Below are 6,603 nucleotides of genomic sequence, written 5' to 3' on the forward strand. Positions count from 1 at the left end.
GCCGACGCCGACGCCGAGACCCTGGAGGCACGCCGCCTCGCCCTCGTCGCGGAAGGCCAGAAGATAGCCTCCATGAGACGCCTCACCGAGGCCCACCAGCGCGAAGTCGACCGAGCCGCCTTCGGTACGCCGCCGCCTAGCGGGCCGAGCCGAGCCGGCTTCGTCCAGAAGCGTGGCGCGGCTATCGCCAGCATGCTGGGGGCAGATCGCCCCGTCTACGCCACCCCGCTAGAGAATTTGCGAGCCGCTCAGGCGGCCGCCGAAGAGCTAAATGGGCTGGGAACCGACGAGCTCCCCTACATGACAAGACGGATCCAGCAGCTGATCGACGCGGCTGCAGAACGGCATGAAGCCGGCGCCCACGCCGATAGTCGTCCCCCGCGCCGAGAGCACGCCGCGACGTCCCGCTCGCCGACTGCGAGCGGCGCCCGCCAGAGGAAAGACAAGGAGCCGGCTGCTAGCCGCAGCCGGACTCGTATCACCATCGAGCGCGACGCGGAAGGCCACCCTCGAGCGGTGGAGCACCAAGGAAATCCGCCTCCTCCCCCGCCTCGAAGGGAGAGACATCTCACCCCGCCACCTGTCACGCACCCGACTCTTGGTGACCGACTAGGCCGCCGAGAAGGAGTCGGCGAGAACGACGCCCGCCACCGGATCGACCGCCTCGCTCGATCCCTGGCGCTAGAAGAAGAAGACGATGTCGGCCTGCCATGCTTTGGCCCCCGCATCCGCGACGAGCCCTTCCCCAAAGGGTTCTCGCTCCCCAGAGACACGCCCAAGTACAACGACTCAGTGAAGCCGGAAGATTGGCTCATCGACTACTCCACCGCTGTCAGCATAGCCAATGGCAATCGGTGCGTAGCCGTGAAGTACGTCACCCTCATGCTGCAAGGCACGGCGCGCACCTGCCTCAACAGCCTCAAGCCCTACAGCATCAACAACTGGCTCGACTTCACGGAAGTCTTCGTCCGCAACTTCACCAGCACGTACAAGCGGCCTCCCAAGCCTCGCCAGCTCTCCCTGTGCGTCCAAGGACCCAATGAGTCGACCCGTGACTACCTCACGCGGTGGGCCGAGCTCCGCAACTCCTGCGAGGGGGTGCACGAGGTTCAGGCCATCGAGTACTTCACCGCTGGGTGCCGAGAGGGCACCCTCCTCAAGCACCGACTCCTCTGCGACGAGCCGGCTACCCTCGACGAATTGCTGATCATCGCGGACAAGTACGCCACGGCCGACTCCTCGATGAAGACCGAGCTCCGAGTGGACGCCTCTGGGAAGGTGCTCGCTCCGGCTCCAAAGACGCCGGCTGGCGACTCCAATCGGCGCCCCTACCAGAACGATCACAAGCGCAAGGCCCCCATGCTGCCTTCCACCAGTCGGCAGGTGGCCACAGTTGAAGATGAGCAGCCCGAAGAGCGGCCCGCACCCAAGAAGAAGGGTGGCAGGCCGGCTTGGCAGCCCGCTTTCTCTTACGAGCAGACTCTCGACGCCCCCTGCAAGTTCCGCAGCGGCGCGAAGCCGTCCAACCACACGACCCAAAAATGCCACTGGCTCACGCGAATCTCCAAGGGCGAAGGGCTGGTGCCGCCTCCGCCTCCCGGCCCACCGCCTCCAGCCCCCCAGCAGCCGGTGGCTCGGCCGGCAGTCGGAGCCATTCAAGATGAGTTCCCTGAAGAGCACGCCGCCTACGTCGTCTTCACCAGCCAAGCCGATGACAAGCGTAGTCGGCGCTGTCAGCATTAAGAGGTCAACGCAGTCGCCTCTAGCGCCCCCGAGTTCATGCACTGGTCAGAGAAGCCAATCAATTGGAGCCAGGCCGACCACCCAGAGGTGATGCCATCCCCTGGCTCCTATGCACTAGTCTTGGATGTCACCCTCACGACGGAGAGGCGAGCTGCCCGATTCTCCCGCGTCCTGATAGATGGCGGAAGCAGTATCAATATACAGTACCGCGATACCATGGAGAAGCTGAACATCAAGGCGAAGCAGCTTATGCCAAGCCGAACCGTGTTCCATGGCATCGTCCCTGGCTTGTCTTGCTCCCCAATCGGCAAGATTAAGATGGATGTTCTCTTCGGAGACAAAGATCATTTTCACCGAGAAGCGATCTGGTTCGAGGTAGTGGATCTGGAGAGCCCCTACCATGCTTTGCTTGGCCGACCTGCTATGGCCAAGTTCATGGTTGTGCCCCACTACGCCTACCTAAAGATGAAGATGCCAAGCTCGAAGGGGATCATCACGGTAGCCGGCGATTACAAGAAGTCCATCGAGTGCGCCATGGCCAGTAGCCGGCTGGCCGAGTCCCTCGTAGTGGCAGAAGAGAAGAAGATGCTGGAGCGGGTTGTGGCCATGGCCGGCAAGCAGCCGGCCCTGTCCCCCAACCCCAAAGATTGTGATGCGCAGGGCTCCTTCCAGCCGGCCAAAGAGACCAAGAAGATACCCCTGGACCCGGAGAACCCGGAAAGGTTTGCTGTCATTGGGGCAAACCTGGACAGTAAATAGGAAGGCGAGCTCATCGACTTCCTCCGTGAGAATCGAGATGTCTTCGCATGGTCCCCAAAGGACATGCCGGGCGTCCCGAAGGATTTCGCCGAGCACAAATTGCACGTAGCGAAGCCGGTCAAGCAGCCCCTCCGCCGACTGTCCGAAGAGAAGTGAAGAATCGTAGGAGAAGAGATAGCCCGGCTCCTTGCCGCCGGCTTTATTATGGAAGTGTTTTTTCCAGAGTGGCTTGCCAACCCAGTTCTGGTATTGAAGAAGAATAACAAGTGGCGTATGTGTATAGACTACACCAGCCTGAACAAGGCCTGCCCCAAGGATCCGTTTGCTTTGCCACGGATTGACCAAGTGATAGACTCCACAGCCGGATGCGAGCTTTTGAGTTTTTTGGATGCCTACTCAGGGTACCATCAGATCAAGTTGGACCCAGCAGACCGCCTGAAGACTGCCTTCATCACACCATTTGGAGCTTTCTGTTACCTGACTATGACATTCGGCCTGAGGAATGCCGGTGCCACTTTTCAGCGTTGCATGCAGAAATGCCTCCTCAAGCAACTCGGCAGAAATGCCCACGTCTACGTAGACGACATTGTGTGAAGACAGAGAAGCGTGGCACCCTGCTGGAGGACCTCAAAGAAACATTCGCCAACTTGCGCCGATTCCAAATCAAGCTCAACCTCGAGAAATGCGTGTTCGGAGTACCAGTCGGCCAGCTGCTAGGCTTCCTGGTCTCCGAACGCGGCATCGAGTGCAACCCTGTAAAGATCAAGGCCATCGAGAGGATGGAGATTCCCACCAAATTGCGAGATGTGCAGAAGTTCACCGGGTGCCTGGCCTCCCTAAATCGCTTTATCAGCCGACTAGGAGAGAAGGCTCTCCCCCTGTACCGACTCATGAAGAAGTCCACTCACTTCGAGTGGAATGACCAAGCCTTCCATGAGTTAAAGAAGATGCTGACCACTCCGCCTGTCCTGGCAGCGCCGACTGAGAAGGAGCCCATGCTCCTCTACATTGCCGCACTAGCCGAATAGTCAGTACAGTTGTTGTGGTCCAGCGCCCGGAAGAAGGCCGAGCCCAGCTAGTCCGGAGGCCGGTGTATTACCTAAGCGAAGTACTATCCAGCTCAAAGCAAAACTACCCGCACTACCAGAAGATGTGCTATGGGGTGTACTTCGCCGCCAAGAAGCTGAAGCCCTACTTCCAAGAGCATCCCATCACGGTCGTGTGCACCGCCCCGCTCGCCGAGATCATAGGCAGCCGGGATGCATCCGGCCGGGTGGCTAAATGGGCCATTGCATTGGCACCATACACGATCTTCTACCAACCCCGCACCACCATCAAGTCCCAAGCATTGGCCGACTTCCTCCTCGACTGGGCCGAGACCCAGTACCTACCGCCGGCTCCTGACTCTACCCATTGGCGGATGCACTTCGACGGGTCCAAGATGCGCACCGGCTTGGGAGCCGGCATCGTCCTCACCTCTCCCAAAGGCGACAAACTCAGATACACGCTGCAAATCCACTTCGCCGCCTCCAACAACGTGGCCGAGTATGAGGCGCTCGTACATGGGCTCCGGCTAGCCAAAGAGCTCGGCATACGCCGGATCCTGTGTTACGGCGACTCAGACTTCGTGGTCCAGCAGTCGTCTGGCGACTGGGACGCCAAGGACGCGAACATGGCGAGCTATTGATTCCTCGTCCAGCAGATCAGCGGGTACTTCGAAGGGTGCGAGTTCCTTCACGTGCCAAGGGCCGACAACGACCAAGCAGATGCCCTAGCACGGATCGGCTCCACCTACCAGGCCATACCGACTGGCGTCTCCCTCCAGCACCTCCTCAAGCCGTCCATCAAGCCGTCTCCAGAGTCAGACTCTATCTTCGTACCGCCTGTGCCAGATGCAGCCGGATCCGACTAAAGGAACCCCGCAGGCGGCACGGGGACTTCGACAACTGGCCCGCCGACTGCCGTAGTCGCACCCGGCCCGGGGACTTCAGAACCCGGCCCGGGGACTGCAGCAACACAAGAAGCGGTGGCCGACTCCAATTCCACGCCTCCCGACCCACCCACCCGAGTCATGGTGGCCGCCCTAACAGAAGAAGAAGTCACAGCTCCATCATGGGCCCAGCCCGTCCTCAAGTTCCTAGTCAGCAGAGAGCTACCGGCTGATGAGATCTCAGCAAGACTAGTGCAACGACGAGCCGGAGCATATGTAATAATCAACAGAGAGCTTGTTAAGCGCAGCGTCACTGGAGTCTTCCAGCGCTGTGTCGAGCCAGAAAAAGGAGTGGCAATCCTCAAGGATATCCATCAAGGCGAATGCGGCCACCACGCAGCCTCAAGAACACTTGTGGCCAAAGCTTTCCGCCACGGCTTCTTTTGGCCGACTGCTTTGGAAGATGCCAAAGAGATAGTCAAGAGCTGCAGAGGATGCCAAGTCTTCAGTTCCAAGCAACACCTGCCGGCTTTTGCACTCAAGACCATTCCCCTCACCTGGCCCTTTGCCGTCTGGGGACTGGACATGGTGGGCCCTTTCAAGACAGCCCGCGGCGGCTTGACACATCTGCTCGTCGCTGTGGACAAGTTCACAAAGTGGATCGAAGCGAAGCCAATCAAGAAGCTGAACAGGCCGACTGCCGTAACATTCATCACCGACATCACTACTCGGTATGGCGTACCGCACAGCATCATCACCGACAACGGCACAAACTTTGCCAAAGGAGCACTGGCACGTTTCCGCGCGACGCAGGGCATCCAACTGGACTTAGCGTCCGTTGCCCACCCGCAGTCAAATGGCCAGGTCGAGCGAGCAAATGGACTCATCCTCTCCGGCATCAAGCCCCGACTGGTTGTACCACTGGAGCGATCGGCCGGCTGCTGGCTCGATGAGCTGCCGGCTGTCCTCTGGAGTCTGCGCACTACACCCAACAAGTCAACCGGCTTCACTCCATTCTTCCTTGTATATGATGCCGAGGCTGTCATCCCAACCGACATCGAGTTCGACTCGCCTCGGGTCACCATGTACACGGAGGCGGAGGCCAAGGAAGCAAGAGAAGACGGCGTCGACCTACTAGAAGAAGGCCGGCTGTTAGCACTCAGCCGGTCCGCCATCTACCAGCAAGGGTTGCGCCGCTACCACAACCGCAAGGTCAAGCCAAGATCCTTCCAAGAGGGCGACCTTGTGCTTCGGCTGATCCAGCGAACAGCTGGCTAGCACAAGCTCTCGGCCCCTTGGGAAGGCCCCTTCGTCATCAGCAAGGCACTAGGCAACGACTCCTACTACTTGATCGACGCGCAAGAGCCAAGAGCACGCAAGAGAGATGACTCCGGCAAGGAGTCGGAGCGACCATGGAACGCGAACCTCCTGAGAAGATTTTACAGTTGAAAGCAGTATGTATCATGCTACCCTTTTGTATTAAGTATGAAACAACAGGCTCCCCGAGGAGCACTCGGGGACTGCCTTTATTTATCTATGAGTGACGAGTGTCATATCCATGAATGTATTATTACATTTGGTTTCTTGTCTGGCACCGGGTTCGACTAGTCGGCCCGGGGACTGGCCGCCTTAAGCTATATTAAAAGTTCTACTTGAAGTCAGACAAGTAGTGTGCCGGCTCCCAAGTCCTCTCTTGTTGAAAGTCGCAGCTCGAAGAACCGACTGTCCGACTAGCAAGAGCCAAGGCAGAAAGGATGCCCACACGAAAAACGGCTAAGGACTAATGAACTTATATAGCGAAAAGACGGCCTCCAACCACGCCTGTCGGCTGTCAGAACAGCCGGCTGGCCGGCTTCCTAAACACTTAGCTATAATCCAACAAAGCTAGAGTACTTGCCCTCCCAATTGGCCAAGCACTTCTCCAGCCACAGATTGCAGAGCAACTGTCTGACTGGGGAGGCGGCAACCAAGGGAGGGCGGCAAAGGAAACAGCAGAAGGATGAAAAGCAAAGAACGAGGAAAAGCCAAACGCATGCATAGTCATATATACATATAAAGCCCCCAACAGGCCGGCAATCGACATAGTTCGAATACACCCCCAGTGGGTGGAATTGTGCAGACTTAACAGAATATTGTTCCAAAAGTGACAAGACAGGAAAACAAAAGATAGC

The sequence above is a fragment of the Aegilops tauschii genome, chromosome 1 (genome assembly GCF_002575655.3).
Source record: "Aegilops tauschii subsp. strangulata cultivar AL8/78 chromosome 1, Aet v6.0, whole genome shotgun sequence".
NCBI classification, from domain to species: Eukaryota; Viridiplantae; Streptophyta; class Magnoliopsida; order Poales; family Poaceae; genus Aegilops; species Aegilops tauschii.